Raw genomic sequence first — 19,326 nt, forward strand, 5'->3', positions numbered from 1 at the left:
TGACAGAAAATCTAACAACCAGCTGATAAAAATGGTATTTTTAGAAGTCCTGTTTGGTATGTTTACTTTGGGGAGCTTCTTGTTTCCTCTGTTTTATGAGAGTTCTGCACTAGCACTTTTGTTGGCATAACTTACTGGTACATCGCTCAGAGGTGTGGAAAAAAACATTTCCCAGATTCATATACACATGGAAGAGTCACCTGTCACCATGTCAAAGGGAGGCATACAGAGGTCTACATTTTCAAAAATGTCCACTAAGTTTGAGCACCTCAAAACTTGAGTGCCCAATTTGTTATACAGGGTTACTAAGCACTCATTAAAAAGAAAAGGAGTACTTGTGGCACCTTAGAGACTAACCAATTTATTTGAGCATAAGCTTTCGTGAGCTACAGCTCACTTCATCGCATGGCTTATGTGCAAATAAAGGTTGGTTAGTCTCTAAGGTGCCACAAGTACTCCTTTTCTTTTTGCGAATACAGACTAACACGGCTGTTACTCTGAAACCTGAGCACTCATTCTAATTGAGATGCTAGTCTTCAGTCACTCTGCAAATCAAGTCCTAATTGTTTCTAGTTAAGAGTTCAAAAGTAGTGAATGCTTTATGCCTCTCTCTGTGCTTCGTATTTCCCCTCAGTTCCATGTTATTTTCAATGCGCAACCATTCCCCAGCCCGAGTTCACAAGAAATCAGGACCCATTTACTTGAACCTTAGTTTATCCATTTTTCTAAACGTCTTCTGAAATTCAATTTTGTAATGAATCCTAAAACACGAGTGAGTGTTGTGCTGGACATTGTACACAGCTCTACCTAAATATTTTGGTCCCCAGGCTTGTGCTTTGACCAAAAGGCAGCAATCTGTTAAGGAAAAATTAGCATATGTGACTTCATTTTGGTTTGGGGCCCACCATTGTCTAAAAGCAAACACATCATGTACCAGGAGGAGTGTTCCTTAGATACTGCATTCCTGTGAAACCCCCCCCCCCCCCCTTGTTTCCAGCCTGTCTTGACTCCCGGTTTCTGTTCTTTGTCTGTTCCTAACTCCCTGCCTCCTGGCCTTGATGCGAGCCTCTCATCCTGATAAGAAAGGCTACTGGTGCATTGCTTTAGGATCATGTTGTGTAGTTGAAGTAATGGTTTAACACAGGGGATGCACTTAGAAGGGATAGGTGGTAGATAAGGGAAGGGTTTGTCTATTGGCTAAGGTTTCCGATGCACGAGGGCAACATGCTTTGCTAAAAGGTACATAATCTCTGTATAATCTGCATTCGGGGTCCCCTCCTGATTAGCAGGGGGCACCACGCTTGAGCGTAATAAACTTAGTATCTTTGGGAACTCTGCAATTGTGGACTTTGTTCGCGTGCCTCAGCCTAGACTCGAACTGTGCATGACCTATCGGGTATACTTCGCAGCAGTTCCTGTGCGTGTCCTACCAGGTATAATTCGCAGCATTTGTGTGCGTGGCCTACCAGGTATAATTCGTAACAAGTCCCATGTTTCTTATGCTATTTTCTCTTTCACCCTGATCTCAGCTCTCACCTTATCTTTTACTGTGTTGGGGAGTTGGTGCAATCATCTTCCCTCCCCTTCGCTTTGACACCTCATTTTCCTGTTCTGAAAATACAACATCTGGTTATGCTCCTGCTGAGCGAAACTGAAATAGTAGAGGTAATGGCATATCAATTAAAGATCACTAAAGACATCACTGTCAATTGCCACTCTCGGGAACAGAAAGTACTTTTGTAGCATAATATTACTATTACCTTGCATTTGGAAATATTGCAAATGCTTTTAACAACTTCTATGGACTCTGTCTCAGAGCTGAATGGCTCCACTTCAATTTAAATGTAAATCAAAATTGCACAATAGTTAAACCTCTAATAGATAAAGAATTCCGCACTTAGCAGAATTATTCACTTACTAAATTCTGTAGTAGTTATTCATTTAGTGCCATATCCTAAATTCCTTAATCCTGTGCAGAGAAGGCGAGACTGCTGCCTCTGCCCCTCAGGAAGCACTCCCAGGGATCTCTGCAGGTATGGAGAGAGTGGTGGTCTTGTGTATCTCCCTCATTGTCCCTCCCATAAACCAATGGGGGAAACCAGTTTAAGGGACTACAGATGGAGTCAACAGGGACTTATGCTGTTTTCTCCTTCACTGTCTAGATCCCATCTCAGGGAGGGAAGTTCTTGCAGTATTTGGCAGTAGGGGAAAGTCCTGGAAGCAAAGCTCCTGTATGAGTCGTACGGTGTAGAGGCTGAAGTGAGTTCAGCAAAGGATGGTTTGGGCAGCAGCAGCAGCGTGGAGGTAAGGGACCTTGGTCCAGAATTCCTTGCTTCTAACAGATCCCCCTCAGAAACTCCCCCCCCCCCCAGCCACTTCTAGAAGGAGTGGGGTTACTGGGATTATTTCACCCTCAGAAGAATGACAAGGAATTTCCCTGAGTTAACCCTTGTGGGGTGTCCATTGCATAGCAATTGCCCAGGACTTGTGAAAATCACAGCTACAGCCCTTCTAGAATTAGGGCTGATAATGTTTATACAGCAGTCTGAGGCCTCCAGATGATACACTTAGTAAAAGTACTGGTTTGTGGGCATTTCTCTGGCGCTCATCACTTTAGCATCGGAGCTTCTATCATCATTATTAAAGTACAACATTCCATGTTATGCTGTTTCTGGTTTTTGCGTACCACATGTCTAGGTAGACCATTAGTTATTCTTTTTTTGTGTATGTGCATGGTGGTTTTTAACAGAGTAGCGCAGAGGAATCAGGTCAGTGTTTGTATTTCCTCTCTATGGAACAACTCTAAAGCCCTCTCTCAGGTGTGGAGCTGTGTGTCCTAGACCTAAGGAACACAGATAGTTAAGCAGTTGAACAATAGTGCTATTCCCCCCTCCTTCAGATTCTGCAAAAATTAAAGTGTTTTCAGCCTGTGTTCAAGTTTCATGATTTAATGTCTTGATTTTTACAAAATAGCTGGCAGAGAACTGAAGGTTAAACCTGGCTGTTCCCTAAGTGGTCACATTGATTGTGGCTTGTTGCTGTAACTTTCTTTCAAAGGCCTTGCTCAAGTAGCTTGTGTTTTAATTTACCTAGCTAAAAACCTGTTTTACTCACCATAAGTCTTTCCCACTATTGATTTTCCTTGTTTTTTCCCAGATTAATGGGCATAGAAATCAATTTTAGCTCCCTGAAGCACTTTCCCCCCCATACATTGAATCATACTAAATTTTCTCCTGTTTTTGACAGTCTGGCTTGTGCAGATGTTCCTTGTATAAGTACCTGTAAATAGTGAAGACACATCTTCAAACTAATGATTGCTGGAATTCTTACTCTTCATGCAGTGGGCTTGACTTAACAGGTCCCACTGGCTTTTGCTGGCAGAAAACTGGGTGCACGGTCCTGGGTGGCAGAAAGCCCATCCAGCTGGGAAGAAGCATCAGGACAAGCTGATGGCTGGAGAGTCTGGACAGTGTAGCCGTGGGTGGTAGTGACTGCTGCTGAGGTTGCAAACCAGTTTGTATTATAACCACTTTTTTAGGTGTGAAAAATTCCCATGGGGAGGGAGGCTGAAATGTGCCCAGAGACACAGATCTCAACATTGGCAAGGAATTTTCTCCACCCGCTTCAGTCAGACCTTTGCTCTCAGACTGTGTCCTTGCCACTATGATACATGCCTTCATTGCCTCCAGTTTAGGCCACTGAGCTTCACTCTGTCTGAGATTAAATGTATGTGAAACATGAAAACTACAACTGCACTTAGCTGCCTTTTGCTGTCGAGCAACAACGGACAATGTGAGCATCCTGCAGGAATATGTGAACTGCACTAGCTACTTACCCATTTCTGGTTTGAATTCAAAGTCATTTTCATATTATATAAGGCCCATAAGGGATTACAGTTACCTCGGAGAAGACCTATCCATCCACGACCCAGAAAACAGCTTTATTGCACAGGGATGCTGAAACCAGACAAGCCCAGATTCAGGCTCTGGGAAGCAAGAGGAGTGTTTTCAGTAGCAGGCGCCTGACAATGGAATAAGATTAGTCTGAGCCTTGAACACGTTCGTATCTAGAGCTGGGCAAAACTTTCAGACAAATAGTTGATTCATCCAAAAAATGCAGTTTACAGGTCAGCCAAAACTATTTGCAAATTTGGATCAAATTCGGCGAATAGTTCACCAAAAATATGGGGAGAAAAATTCCCAACAAGTAAAAAAATTTAATTTTGGCTTTTGTATCCAATGTTCTGACTTTTCATTTCAAAATGACGTTTTGTTGCAAAATGTTGCTAAAAAATGTTCAGGGTAGAAAAACCCCTGAAAATTTAACAAAGTTTTTTTAGTTTTGGCTCTTTCACAGAGTATGAATGTTAAGATCCTAAATTATTATTTGGTCCTGTCTTTAAAATTCACTATTCTATAAAGAATAAAATCCCCATTGGTAATAGCGTAAGTGGCGCTGTGTCAAATAGCATGCAGTAGCAGGTGCTCCAAAGGAAGATGAATGTAATCCTACAGTAGTTAGTTACAGAATAATCCGTCCACTGGGACAGTTTCTTCCCAACCCCAACTAGATAGAATATAGTTTATATCCTTTTTTGTTCAAGTGGGAAAGACCTGTGTCTTTGTTCCTGTATGGCCAGGATTGATTCCCTACCAATAACTAAAGTTGTTTTGACTGTGCTGTTGTAACACTACATTTTACCATAAAGTCAAAGTAATTTTTCTGATATGTTACATTATAAGACTAGTATAAAATACATTATCTAGAACTGTAAGCTTTCTTTAAAAACAAACAAACAAATAAGAAAACTGCCTTCAAGTCCCTTCTGTATTATTTTCTTTAACTCTGCTTAAGACTCCTGGTCTGAAAGTAGACTTATTCTACTAAATATGAGCAGGCTAAGAACACAGATGCTATTGCTCAACACTGTGTATCTCTGTCTGGAGTCTGGTTACTGTAAGGTCATCCTGACCACAGGAGCTGTGAAATGGAATGGAGCTTTCTTTCATCTAAGGGTGGGTGTTCTCTCCCCTGTCTCCAACACACACTGTTTTGGAACAGTCAGGTTTCCAGTTAAGTGAGTAAGTTAAGTGGCTTTCTGAATCTAAATGATTTTTTTTAAGTCTTTCATACAAATGCACCTTCTTTGCTTTTGACTTCAAAGTAAACCACCAAGGATCATGCAGCAACTTGCCCTTTGACTGACTCACAGCTCTGCCACAGCAAATGGATGGTGCCAACAAATCTGAATCATGCTATTTCTGTTGTCAGGGAGGGATTGACAGTTCAGCTCAACAGAGAAAAGGGACTGTTTCTTGCACAAGATAATAGGTAATGGTGGTTGTTTTTTGGTTACACAGACCAATAGACAATGAAACTATCACAAAACCCTTTTCTCTTCTCCTGGAACAAGATTTATTTTCCTTTTTCAAAGGATATACAAAGAGCTCTGGAAATAAATGAACTGCCCTGAATGCAGTGCAGTTCAGTTACCCTTCCTTTAGGGACTTAAATAAAACACAGCTCTAAGAGAATACAAAATAAATTCCCACACAAAAATCTCTACCAGACTGGAGTTAAATCTGCAGGCACCTAGCAGTGGCTTCAGTGCATAATACCTTTCAAGAATGTTATAGCTCAAATAAATACAACCTCAGAAGTGAGAGACATAGCGAGTATAAAGTATCATTACGATCCCCATTTTACAGAGTGGGAACAGAGATTAGGAGTAACATTTTCAAAGGCACTTAAGTCCCTTTTTCAAATGTGATTTAGACCTTGAGCCAGATTTTTAAAGATCTTTAGAAATCTAAAGATTAATATCGGCAGTGGCATTTTCAAAAGCACCTACGCAGGTTAGGCAGCTAACTCCTATTGATTTCAAGTCTGAGTGTAAACTACAGAAGTGCTCATGGTATTTATTTAATGGTCTCTAATCCATCACAGGAATCTGAGATGGTTATCAGGTTCTGTATATCATCCTGCAAATGGTGAATTTCTCCCTGCTTTGTTTGACAGCAGTTTGAGATGTAAGTGCAGGGAGGACCGTTTAGGCACAGAAAGGAATGCCTTGCCTTGTATGCTCCACATCTCCAATATTTTTGGGACCATTCAATGCCACCATGGCTCACTATGTGTGATGTTTTTCTAAGAGTATGTCTACACTGTAGCTAGAGGTGTAATTTCCATCTCAGGTAGGTGTACCCACCCTCACTCTCATCGAGCTAGCACGCCCAAAATATCAGTGTAACTTCAGCAGAACAAGCAGCAGGAGGGGAAGCCACCCCAAGTCTGATCCTGTCTGAAACCCTATGTATGTACTCAGGTGGCTAGTCCATCCCACTGCTTGTACCATCCAGGTTATGCGTCTGTTTTTAGTGATCAGTCAGAGCTAGCATGGGTATTTCTACTTGAGCTGGAAATTACACCTCTAGTTCCAGAGCAGACATATCCTGAGGTAGACACATCCTTAGCTACCTTTCTAAATTACAACAGAACACTGTGCAGTAGATAGGGGTGTTATCCACAATAGTCTCGATTACTCATGCTCACCTGGAAGAAGACTTGTTGCACATGCTAACATTTTGGCCTGCAAGTTCTGTCTGCTCTTTCACTTGGGTGGTAATAAATCAATTGTTCTGTTATTGTTTTGCTGACTGGAGAGTTCTGCATTTGTTCAGGAGCTTTTTAGGGGTAGGAAGAAGCATCAGCGACTGAGAGGAGGGGTTAATGTGACTTTTAAGTCCCCTTTGTGCTCCCCCATGTTCTGAAGCTGTGGAGGGGCTTGCCAGGCCCCCACTCTAACTTAGAGAAACCGCAGGGCTGCTTTAACTTCTACTTTGCATGCTATGGCTCCCTTTGGAGCCTGGAAGAAAACAGCCATATTGGAGTGAATTCCAGCCATGTCTCTGATGCATCCTGTGGTGGAGGCTGGGAACAGAGCCCTTAGACCAGCTGTTCACAAGCTGGGGAGGCCATCTCAACGTGTGGTATTCTCGGGGCCATATCTGCCTAATTTAAAGCCCCTTTATTTGGACAGAGTGATGTAAAAGGGATTTAATTGTAACTGAGAATCAGGCCTTTTCTGTGAAGTAGGAATTCACACCGTTCACATAAACATACAAAACATTCTCAGGATATTTTACTGGGGATTTTAATTCAGGTTCCCCTGATCAAGCTATATAAATACAATCCTTTCTTTACAGTCTGTCACCACTCTTGCTTCTTATCTAAGAAAATAATGTGAACTGTCAACAATTCTGTTTCCCTTTAATAAAAAAAAGTAAGTATACAAAAATCTGTTTAGGTTCTATAGCAGTATAAAAAACTTCACTAAAAGCGACTCTAATTCCTTGGAGTGTTCTCAGAGTAAAGAACTGCATTAATATAAATTATTAACCGAGCCACATTATCCTTTCTAGGTCTCCAATATGTTACACGAGTGCTACAGTTTTCCTTCAAAATAGTTCGGTGCTGCCTATGTTTCAAATGAGAGATTTGCAAATGCACCCAGACAAGGAAAGGCAATATATTAGCTAAAAGAAAAGGAGTACTTGTGGCACCTTAGAGACTAACCAATTTATTTGAGCATGAGCTTTCGTGAGCTAAAGCTCACTTCATCAGATGCAACCGATGAAGTGAGTTGTAGCTCACGAAAGCTCATGCTCAAATAAATTGGTTAGTCTCTAAGGTGCCACAAGTACTCCTTTTCTTTTTGCGAATACAGACAAACATGGCTGTTACTCTGAAATATATTAGCTGCCATTTCTGACCAAAGAGCAATTTTTGCAAGTATTTGGTGCCTTCATTTATTCCTAAAATTTCTTTGTTGCCTACAAGGTTCCCCAAGATTAAAACTGCCTTTGTTTGAACACACTCTTGTCCCTGTTTCTGCTGCTGAGTTCTTTGTGCATGTCTTGGCAATCAGGCATGTGCTGTATTATGTATGTTAGAACTGGACAAGGGTGGAGTGGGAGTACTGTGTTGGGGTTAAGCTACTGGACGGGGGCTTGGGATACCTGGGTTTAATTCCCAGCTCTGTGACACGCTAAACCTAAGATCTTGGGTAAATTGTTTAATTGACGCCATATCTCCATTCCCTATCTGTAAAATGGGTGTAGTACTTCCCTGCTTCAGAGGGTTGTTGTGAAGATAAACTCAATTTAATAATTGTGAAGTGCTCAGGTACTATGGTGATGAGGGCCACAAAAGTACCCCATAGGCAGTTTTCCATTCATTCCTGAAGATTTAAGCAATATGTACTGTTACTGCCTAGTAGTCTATAGTGCATGGAGATGGTTTGCCCAAATATTTCCCTTTCACTTGCTGCAGAAGTGAATCCAAAACCATTCTCTATCCATACTGTGATTAACATCTACCCAGGTTCTCTATATTCTGGACCAAGTGAAAGGGTGGTATTTTGTAAGGAAGTTGAAAAGGATCACTGCTAAAGAGTGGTGAACTGGTTTGGGAAATGGAAGCATCATATCTAGAAATGAACCCTAACTGCACCTTTGTAATTACTCGGAAATTATTAGTAGTATTTTAATTCATTTATATTACAATAGCACCTACACTCACTGAATAAGAATCTGGGCCTTTTGGTGCTATTCCTGTATCTGGGCCCTATTGTTCACACACAAAATAAAGATCATTACATGTGACTAGACACTAGAGACGGATAAAACAAATTTGGGTGTGTAAGGTGAAGAATCAAACAATAATGATTAGCACAGCTAAATGTGACTGGTTAATTCAATTTCTATTCCCCCCCACCCCCCCACATACACCTCTGAATTTTGTCAAAGAAGAAATGTAGCTGGTGGATGAGACCTCCCACTGTGGGAATGGTGGGGGTGGGGAGGAGAGGTTCTAGTATGATGTGCTTTTTACAAGACAGGAGCCATTGTGAAGATGGAAGAGAGATTTTGTTAAAGCAATTGAGTCCTTCAGGTTTTCACAGATACCAGCCACCCACACTTCTCTCAGGCAGTTAAAGCACTTGGCTTTGTGCCTCATAGTAATCTTGCACCGAGCAGGTATCCAGAATGGCCAATTCATGTGTTTATTACTTGGATAATGTAACCAAGGTCTATTCCTTCCTGTTCATCCTGGAAATAAAATAGACTGACACTGTTTGACGTGATCTGATTAAGGAAACACAAATAGCTGAAAGAGAACATCTTGTTACTACCACAATATGAGGCAGAGAGGGATAACATCCCTTCATTAGTAACACTTGATACTGAGCCAATAATTTATACTTGTCTGTTCTGCAAGGTATGGGGGAGGGGGGAAATCTGCCTCTTATTTATGTGAATTACCTAGTGGATGGATGTCATTGAGGGCCTTACACTGCTTCTGTTGAAGTCAGTGGCAAATTAATAAATTTAAAGTCCTTTGAGATCCTCCTCTGGAAGGAGATCTAGAAGGGTAGAATAGGATTATGTGGTTTCAATGGTCTCTGTGGGAGTGAATATTACTGGTATTATGATAGTGTCTAAAATCACCAACTAAAACTGGTTGGTTGTGCTGTAAAAGAAAATGTGTTATGCTGTAAACACATTGTGCTGTAAAAGAAAATGCATAGGGAACACTGGTTCAAAGTGCTTACAAATTCAATATAGACAGTCCAGACAAATAAGGTGGTAGGAGAAACAGAGGCAGAATGAGGTGAAGTGACTTGCCCCAGATCATACAGCAGTTCAGTGGCAGAGCTGACCTAGAAGTCAGAAGTCCTGATTCCCAGTCCAGTGCCCTATACCTCAGTAAATATTCTGCTGTGTCTGCATGATTGCACAGACTCCGTTTTCTCTGAATTGTTTTGGCCTAATAGGAGTCTGAGGAGAATACGGAGCCAGTATTGACCTCCTTAATGCTGACTTTAATGCTGCCTTTTACCCAAATCATTCAGGCCCCCAAATGGAAGCATTTCATTTTGAATGGTTCCCAGGACAGATCTATCTGTGTAAAGTAAATGATTTAAGGCTGATGGGCTGCTGTGTAATTCCCTTTTGAGATGAGAAGACCTTGTCCTGAAGGAAAATTCTTCATGATAAAATGTGGTCTGAAAAGAAGTGGCACTATGGAGAATAAATACCTGAGCACAACAGAAGATTCTTCTTTCACCTCTGAACTTCCAGATTGCTCAGTAATGTCGCTAATGCATTCATTAGAGACTGGAAAGGAACAGCATGGCACAGTGCTAGAATAGGGTATGCATCAAGAGAGATGATTTGTTTTTAAAGCACAATATTGAGCTAGGTTTCAGAGTAACAGCCGTGTTAGTCTGTATTCGCAAAAAGAAAAGGAGTACTTGTGGCACCTTAGAGACTAACCAATTTATTTGTGAGCTGTAGCTCACGAAAGCTTATGCTCAGATAAATTGGTTAGTCTCTAAGGTGCCACAAGTACTCCTTTAATATTGAGCTAGAAAGAGAGATTCTTTCATATCCTGTATAGCAATATTCTAAAGATTTAACGTCCCGTGCTTGCTTTCTATTGATGTTTTCCCTCCTCCCCCTAACATTTCCATTTGGAAACTGCTTCTCTCTGTAAGGGCTCTTGCATGTTTTTTTTCTTAAGTAAAAAGCAACAGACTTTTAATGGATGTCTTATGTAAGCCCAAATGGCTCGTTCTGCAGTCCATAATAGCAATGAGTGAAATATAAGCATAGTGCTGAGGTGAATGATGCAAGAAAATTGACTAAGTTTATTTATTTGAATTTAGCAGTAAATTTTGGTTCAACAGTATCCTTGACCCTTTTGTGTTTGCTTTGTATGAGCACTCAAGTATTTGACCTAAATAGCACAAATGCTCAAGAAAAGTGATTATTTAGCTCTAAGAGCAAATTTTGAAATAGGCTTTGCTGTTTAGTCATATAAATCATCCAATCAGGGAATAGAAGCAATATCATGTGAGTTATGTACCATCAGAAACTGACACAGCTTGTATTCATTTGTAGTATTCACTGTGTGTGCTGTCATTACATATGTCATCGAAATCAAGGAATAGAAAATACCCCATGACTTATGTAACTCATAAACTGCAAATTGTGAATATTTGCAATAATCTGCAGAAAAAGAATTATTAATGAAAGTCATTAGTGAAAATTTCAGTCTGTTTTTAGGTGTTTATATGGCATCATCCTAGTAGTAGAATGCCATGCTCTGTCAACAATTAGGGCATGATCCAAAGCCTATTGAAAGTCAGTGTGAGTCTTTCCATCTACTTCAGTAGGCTTTGGATTGGGGTGTTAATGGAACAGAAAAAGGGGGGAGTCCATATTCATTGAATATGTTGTTTGTAGCAAATTATTATTACTTAAACAATTCAGGGTTCAGGAACCCAAGCCTGCAAAATGGATGTTTGGGAAAAGCAAGGAACATAAGAAATGGCCCCCAGGTTTGTTTAAGCACCCAAAGATGAGATATGCATTCAAAGAGTCTGGACCTCTTGAATGTGCAAAACTGGACCACAGATGCTGTCAAGGTTCCTTCCCCACTCTGAACTCTAGGGTACAGATGTGGGGACCTGCATGAAAGACCCCCTAAGCTTATTCTTACCAGCTTAGGTTAAAAGCTTCCCCAAGGTACAAACTTTGCCTTGTCCTTGAACAGTATGCTGGCACCACCAAGCGTTTTAACCAAAGAACAGGGAAAGAGACCACTTGGAGACGTCTTCCCCTGAAATATCCCCCCAAGCACTACACTCCCGTTCCTGGGGAAGGCTTGATAATAATCCTCACCAATTGGTACAGGTGAACACAGACCCCCAACCCTTGGATCTTAAGAACAATGAAAAATCAATCAGGTTCTTAGAAGAAGAATTTTAATTAAAGAAAAGGTAAAAGAATCACCTCTGTAAAATCAGGATGGTAAATACCTTACAGAGTAATCATATTCAAAACATAGAGAATCCCTCTAGGCAAAACCTTAAGTTATAAAAAGAAAAGACACAAAAACAGGAATATACATTCCCTCCAGCACAGCTTATTTTACCAGCCATGAAACAAAAGAAAATCTAACATATTTTCTAGCTAGATTACTTACTTACTAATTTAACAGGAGTTGGAAGGCTTGCATTTCTGATCTGTTCCCAGCAAAAGCATCACACACACAGACAGAACCCTTTGTTCCCCCCCACCTCCAGATTTGAAAGTACCTTATCCCCTCATTAGTCATTTTGGGTCAGGTGCCAGTGAGGTTACCTTAGCTGCTTAACCCTTTACAGATGAAAGGGTTTTGCTTCTGGCCAGGAGGGATTTTATAGCACTTTATACAGAAAGGTGTTTGCCCTTCCCTTTATATTTATGACAGATGCCATGAGATTTCAAGTGCTTCGTGCTGCCAGTCAGGCTATGGGAATTGTCTTTCTTGTCGCATTTTCACTGTAGCTGCTCAGAAATTCTCTGGTGGAATGTTGTTCAGTCATAATTGAAACATTTTATGGAGATGGTTCAATTTCCAGGAAGTTTTGAGAGAACACAGGCAGGTTTCAAAACTTGCCTGGTTTCCTGCCAGGCAACCTGTCCAGTTCTTCAACCACCTGCCTGACAGGCTGAGGGGGAGTGAGAGTTCCAGATTTCCGGCTCCCTGTCAACCCACTAGTTGGAAGGCCTATAAGCCACAGCTGCCAAAGTCTGAGAATCCCAGCTCAGCCAGTACTCCCAGGGCTTCCAAGTTTCCAGTTCATTAGGCAGGAGGACAAGGAGCCCAAAAGCCCTGGGAGCTCCAGCTCCCAGGCTTGTAGCTTCTTAGCAGCTTCCAGGGTCTGCAGGTCTGGGGAAGCCCTCGTTGCAGACTTCCCCAGAGACAGGGCTCTATTTGCTTCCATGAAGAATTTCACAGATTTTGGTTTTGGTTCCAAATCTTAATGAAGCCAAATTTCAAAACCAGTGAAATCCTCTATGAAACAGAATTACCTTTCTCCACACAGCTCCAATCTTATATCTTCTCCTGTTTTCTCCAGCAACCTGGAAGTGCATTATTCTGAATTTTCACAATCCCCTTCAAATACATTAACATCAGTAAAATTTTGGATCAGAGTTTATTCAAGTTTGGGCTGTTCTTATTTAGTCTGTCCCTGTTTCTATCTTTAAGTCCTCGGACACTCTTCAAGGGATCCCTGGACCTCACTATGGGAGTCATGCTGCCTGGAGCGGTTCATGACCATAAGCGCCAACCTCAGGACAGACTGTCAAGAAGTAGGGCACAGATGCCAAGCTGGTTGTGTGTTGATCATTAGATTTCACCACCCCAGTAACGAGTGTGAACTTGGAAAGCACTATAACGTCTTACCATGTAACTGCATGCAGCTGTATTGGTAGAGCTGTGCCACTGTAAGTTTGCTAGTCTAGGCATGGCCTAAGATTTTGAGTTCCCTGGATCTGGGCTGACCTTGCCACTCTTATAGACCTTTAGTATCCAATTGTCCTCACAAACTGGAATGTCCAAGGCTACTGTCGATCTTGCCCCCCCAGGCAAGCTGGACTTAGTGATAGTTGGTTGCTATACAGCAATGGTTCTCAGCCTATTTATCATTGTGGGCCATAGGTTGAGAATCCCAGAGCCCCCCACCCAGAGACCCCCTCCATAGAGCAGGGCCAGGCAGCCGGGACCTGGAACACATCATGCACAGGGCCAGGCAGCGGGGACCCAGATTTTTTTTTCTTTTTTTTTAAAGCACACACTTGGGCTACGAGTTGAGAACCATTGCGCTACACCAAAGATCACAAAATATTCAGATTGCTTCCAGACCCAAGAGACCAGTCACTTACCCCAGGTTAATTTATACCTTATCTCACACCAAAAACCATGCCTATATCCAATACTATTGTAAACTACGCAAGGATTTATTAACGAAGAAAAGAAATGAATTATTACTAGGTTAAAGCAAGCAAACACATATACACAGAGGAGTTGCAGTTGATGGTTTTAAAAGGTGACAGTTATCTGTCAGCTCTGAATGTCTTTTAGGGTTAATCCAAGTTGACCCTGGGGAATCTCTGCTTCTGTTTCATAGCTCCAGCCCTGTGAGAGTCCAAACAGAAAAAGCAATTAAACATTTTCTTGTCAGCTATTTTTATTTCCATCTTTCAGAATTCAAGCTGATAGGACGAGCCCTTTTGCATGTAGCCTCCTCATGGTATGAGGGAGCAATTAACAAAATTTTTGTATTATGGTGTTCCACAATGGCCCATTTAGTTTTGATAGTGCTTCTTGAGCCCCTTCCCTGCTGTCCCTGCTGCCTTGCAGGCAGCTCTCTGGCCCGCCGCTCCTGTCGGGCAGCGCGGTGGTGTGGCTGGCTCCGGCATGGTAAGGGGGCGGGGAGCGGGAGGGTTGAATAAGGGGTAGGAGGTCCCCAGGGGCAGTCAGGGGGCAGGGGGAGTTGGATAGGGGGCAGGGTCCCGGGGTGTGGATAGGGGTCGTGGCAGTTAGGGGACAGGGGGCGGGGGGGGGGGGTTGGATAGGAGGTGAGGGGTCCTGGGAGGGGGCAGTCAGAGGTCAAGGAGCAGGGGGGTTGGATGGGTCGGGGGGTTCTGAGGGGGGTGGGAAGTGGGAGGGGTGGATAGGGGGCCAGGCTGTTTGGGGAAGCACAGCCTTCCCTACCCGGCCTTCCATACAGGTGCGCAACCCCGATGTGGCCCTCGGGCCAAAAAGTTTGCCCATGCCTGTTATAATATCTTTATCACATGCTATAAGTGAAATTAATGCATGCAGCAACTTACAATCTTTTCATAATGTCTAAACACTAGATAACTAAACTGATGGGTATAGAAGTTACAACAATCTTAACAATACAAACACACAGGTGACACTGGCTGATTTCCAACAATGAATTTGTGAGTGCTCAGCTGGGGCCTAAAGAGAACATATTAGGCCACGTCCACACTACCACTTACATTGGCAAAACTTATGTCGTTCAGGGGTGTGAAAATAACACTCCCGAAGTGGCATCAATTTCTCTGACATAATTGGTATTGTGCACAGCGCTATGGCGGTGGGAGAGCTTCTGCCGCCGACATAGCCACTCGTGGAGGTGGTTGTATTATGCTGACAGGAGAGCTCTCTCCCATCGGCATAGAGTGGTAACAGGAGCGATCTTACAGCAGCGCAGCTGCGTGGGTACAGCTGTGCCACCGTAACCTTGCTAGTGTAGACATGGCCTAAGATTTTGAGTTCCCTGGATCTGGGCCGAGCTTGCCCCTGGATCTGAGCTTCCCACTCTTCTAGATCTTTAGTACCTGATTGTGCTCTCAAATCGGTGTAAACCAAGGATGACCCCTTTGAAATCAGAAGGGTTACACTGGCTAAGTGAGAACAGAATCAGGGCTTTACCTTTTTAAAAGGAGATTAACAATGTGGTAACTTCTGCTACTCGACGCTAGCATTTTGATTGCTCAACAATGTTGTTGGTTCAACGTTATTCACTTTCAGTAATGATCTTCACTGGTCACACCAGGCACATGCTACTGCTGCAGTTATGAGCAGGAAAAAAAACAAGGCTCCGTCTTTTAAAGTTCTGTTTCCTGGAAACAAATAGAGCAAGAGGGAATTTGTGTTAACTGGCATTTGACAACAGCCCAATTATTCTTTGCCCGCATACTGAATATTCCTTTCTGAATGGTTAACTGACCAGTACAGCAAATCCTATGCTTTCTATTTAGACAACAAATATTCGATCTGAGGTTTTGGGCCAGACAGCAAGTTTGGGTGGTACCGTAAAATATCCAGGTTTTTCAGCTTACATAAGCAGTGAGATAGTTTAGTACCGGTATCATTTGCATGTCTGTTTTTATGATGTGCAACAAGATGGATTTTCAGATAAACCACCAGCTTTTCACCTCTGGGATAATGGCCTGTTTCCATCCAGCCTGTGTATCCACTAGATGTGAAATTAGCTTTATAACCTCTCTGCCAGACTCTTGTGAATAACATTTGGCATTTCAAAAGCATTGCTGTCATTCAGCACAATTTGGTCCAGCTGGCACTTTTGCTGAAGCATTGAGCTAGTACAAAAATGGTTATCCTCTTGCCCAGGAAGGGAGGATTGTTACTAAGACAGCACTGGTATAATTAGCAAGTGAAGCGTGGGTCAGTCTCACGGATGGTAGAGCTGCCTGCTCTCCCTGAAGCATGGACACATTAAGTGTCCTAGGTCCTCTGCTCCATTTCTGGCAACAGCTAAACCAGCCGTAAATGGGCAGCCTCAGTGCCCCACATTGCACCAAACCACAGGCATGGGGAGAAAAACACCACTAGATGCTCAGCCAGGGGTACGAAAAAGGATCAGTTACCTCTGAAGGCTGTTAACCTGCTGTGTCTGGACCATGCCAATAGCGCTTCTCTGTAGGGTCAGGGATCTGTGTATTGGGAAGGATGGAGCTGAGGCAGAGGTGACGTGTGGCGGGGGGCATGCAGGGTCTAGGGTGACCACCTTGCCAAAAGGCAAAAGTGGGAAACGTGCAGGAGCCCCTCTCCCACTTCTCCTCTTCCCCTGATGCTCCGCCTCCTCGTCCTCTGAGGCCCCGCCCCATGGCCAAGCCGGAAGCCAGAGCAGGGCCACGGTAAGAGCTGCCCAGGGACCCCAGATCTCTGTGGGGAGACCCTAACCCTCCACCTGCCCTAGACAGAAGGCATGGGGGACCAAGAGCAGCTCCCAGCCCATATCCTCACCCCCCAGGGCACACCACTCTGGTCAGGGGGCAGGGTCTTGCGGAAAAGAGGACGAGCCAGGGGACGGGGCCTCATGGCAAGGGGGGTGAAGGCCCACCTCAGCCTTCTGTGTCCCCCCCGCACCACCACCACCACCACTGGGAAGAGGCTGGTGCCACCCCTGAACCTTGGGCAGGCCTGAAGCAACACTGCAGGAAATCTGGGACAAATGCTCTCCCGGAGTCATTCAGCACGGGACTGGTACTTGAACTCTGCATTTCGGGACTGTCCCACCCAATCCGGGACAGGTGGTTGCCCTAGCGGGGGTCACATGCCCCCCCCAGATTTCTCAGGCCACCCCTAGCCGGGATGCCTAGCGGCGAGGAGGCAGAGGCTCCCCCTGGCGGTGCTGGCACTTACTGTGCAGCGTGGGGAGGGAGGATTCTGAGATCGCAGCAGGGAGGCTGGCTGCGGGCTGAGTTCCCCTCCCTGCTACACGGGGCTGCTTCTCCTTCTCTGCCGCTGGAGTCCAAGCGCTTCCCGCTGCCTGCTTTGCAGACCGCCCACTGAGGGGAGTCGGGGGGGAGGGAGGCATCTTTGAGATTGGGAAAAGGTCGGGAGCTGCAATGCAGTGCTCAGCGCCCGGCAGCTCAGGGGGAGTCCCATCCAGCACAAGAGCCCCGGGGGTAAGTGAGGGGAGCAGGCTGGGGACAGAGAGGGAAGGGGGGGACAGATCCTGATGCTGGGTGCTTCAGTGCTTGCTGCTACTGCTGAGGGTGCATTGAAACAGTAGCAGCCTCCAATGTGTCTATCAAGGCAAAGGCGATTTGGGGTTGTCGTATTCACCCCTCCAAAAAAAAAGTGACTGATAATTCTCCAACTTCTTGTTAGCGGAGATGATCCAGCCCCAAGCACCATCCCACCCTGATGGTCCATGGAGGACTGTGCATCCCAGCTGTGTTGCCCCTTTTGTTGGTCTTGTTTTGAACACTTGCTAAATTGAGGATAGTTCAGGCAGGGAGGTTTCCTGCAAGGGGCAGGGCAGCCACAGGACAGAGAGCAGGAGGAGGAGGTAGTTGCTAATGTATGTTGTCTAACATACATATCGAGTTTCAGGGCATGGAGGCAGAGACAACTCATGGGGCAGTGACGCACCCCCAAAATCTTTCAGTTGTTACCCTCCCATCCACAGTTACATGTTGCCTCTGAGCCGAAGAACTTGTGTGAAGGGTGGGATTGGTACACTGCATACATTGTCCCTCTGGAAATCGGCAGGGAATCCTTGGTAAACTTAATACTAGCTGAGTCTGTATCCGCTTTGATGCAGACCTGCCCTCTGCATCTTCCCATTTAGTGGGGGTACCTGGGTAAGCTACTAGCAGGATAGACCCAGTCAGAATGGCTCCTACTGAGCTGTGCTGGTAGGGATGGGGACAGCTTCAGGGAGCTGGGAGGCAGTGTGGAGACACAGGGCTTCTGCAGGATCACCTTAGAGCCAGGGGATCTGGGGGCTGACCCCTCATAGGCAGAATAAACCTTGTCCACCTCCAATAAAACAATCAGGAAGAAACTCCATGAAGGAAAGCTCTTAGAGGCTCTCATCCCCATGCACTTGTTACTGTGTAGTGGACCCTTCCATACAGATGATTATGGAAGTGGGGAATATGTCACCCATCTCTAAGCATCAGGTATTGGCTGTAGCAAGAGGCGGGACGCTAGCCTGGATGGATCAAGGTCAGATTCAGTTAATCAAATCCTACAGTTCTTATTTAGCAAACAAACACCAGATCCAAGTTTTTGCCAAGTAAGATTGGCTGGTATGAAAAAACTGCACATTCTAAATCCTGGCAGCTTACATAAGCATCCTGTGCTGGCATCACTGCACTTCTGGATTTGTGATTTGCATCAGGGTGGATTTTCAGATAACACACTCTGATCTTTCGGGACCTAATATAGCTCAGGTTTTAAAGCCACAAGCTTAAATGTAATTGAAAAGATATATACGTATATTTTGTGTGTGTGTGTATATATAGATAGATAGATATAAATATAATAAATCTAAAGAGTAACAGAGCAGACTTATGGATGGATTGGAATCAAGAGTTCATATCAAACTGACAATGGAAGCTGTATTAACTTAATATAAAAAGTAGACATTAATTAAAAATATCCAGGTTCTTTTAACAGAGAGCATAACAGGCAGGAGTCAAATGATTATCTTGTTTGTTTGGTTAGTTTCTATCAAATTTGTTACTCTTTCTTGATTAAATCTTCCCTAACAATTTCTGGCTGGATGGGAGGCCAAGAGAGGGTGATCACAAATCACTCATTTGAACAGAATCTGAGAGCAATATTATATGAGTCAGTTATGTCCAACAGGACATAAGCCCTTAATTCTTCCTCCTAACTATAAAGTAGAGGGACATGATAACCAGCTACAGATATCTGAAAGGTGTAGACACCAGGAAGAGAAAAGTCTGTGGTGTTATAGCTAGGAGTAATAGAATAAGATTAGGAAAATATTTGGATGTATATCAGAGAATGCTAATTTAAAGTCTGACTGAGTATCCCAGGGAATTGGTGAAAGCTACATTGAACATTTAGGCTTAGTTATAACCACTCTCATGGAATTTCACTAACTGGAGGAGAAGGAATAGGAAATCTTTTTGT

General features: G+C 43.6%; 1 long non-coding RNA gene across 1 annotated transcript in view; it reads left to right on the forward strand.

Moving 5' to 3' along the window:
- LOC119563779 overlaps positions 1–19,326 on the forward strand; it is a 156,317-nt gene that overhangs the window by 54,618 nt on the left and 82,373 nt on the right. Inside the window, exon 2 of the long non-coding RNA XR_006286007.1 lies at positions 2,163–2,304. This is a non-coding gene — a long non-coding RNA (uncharacterized LOC119563779). The remainder of the gene's footprint in view (positions 1–2,162; positions 2,305–19,326) is intronic.

Source organism: Chelonia mydas, chromosome 15 (genome assembly GCF_015237465.2).
Source record: "Chelonia mydas isolate rCheMyd1 chromosome 15, rCheMyd1.pri.v2, whole genome shotgun sequence".
In the NCBI taxonomy this organism is placed as follows: domain Eukaryota; kingdom Metazoa; phylum Chordata; order Testudines; family Cheloniidae; genus Chelonia; species Chelonia mydas.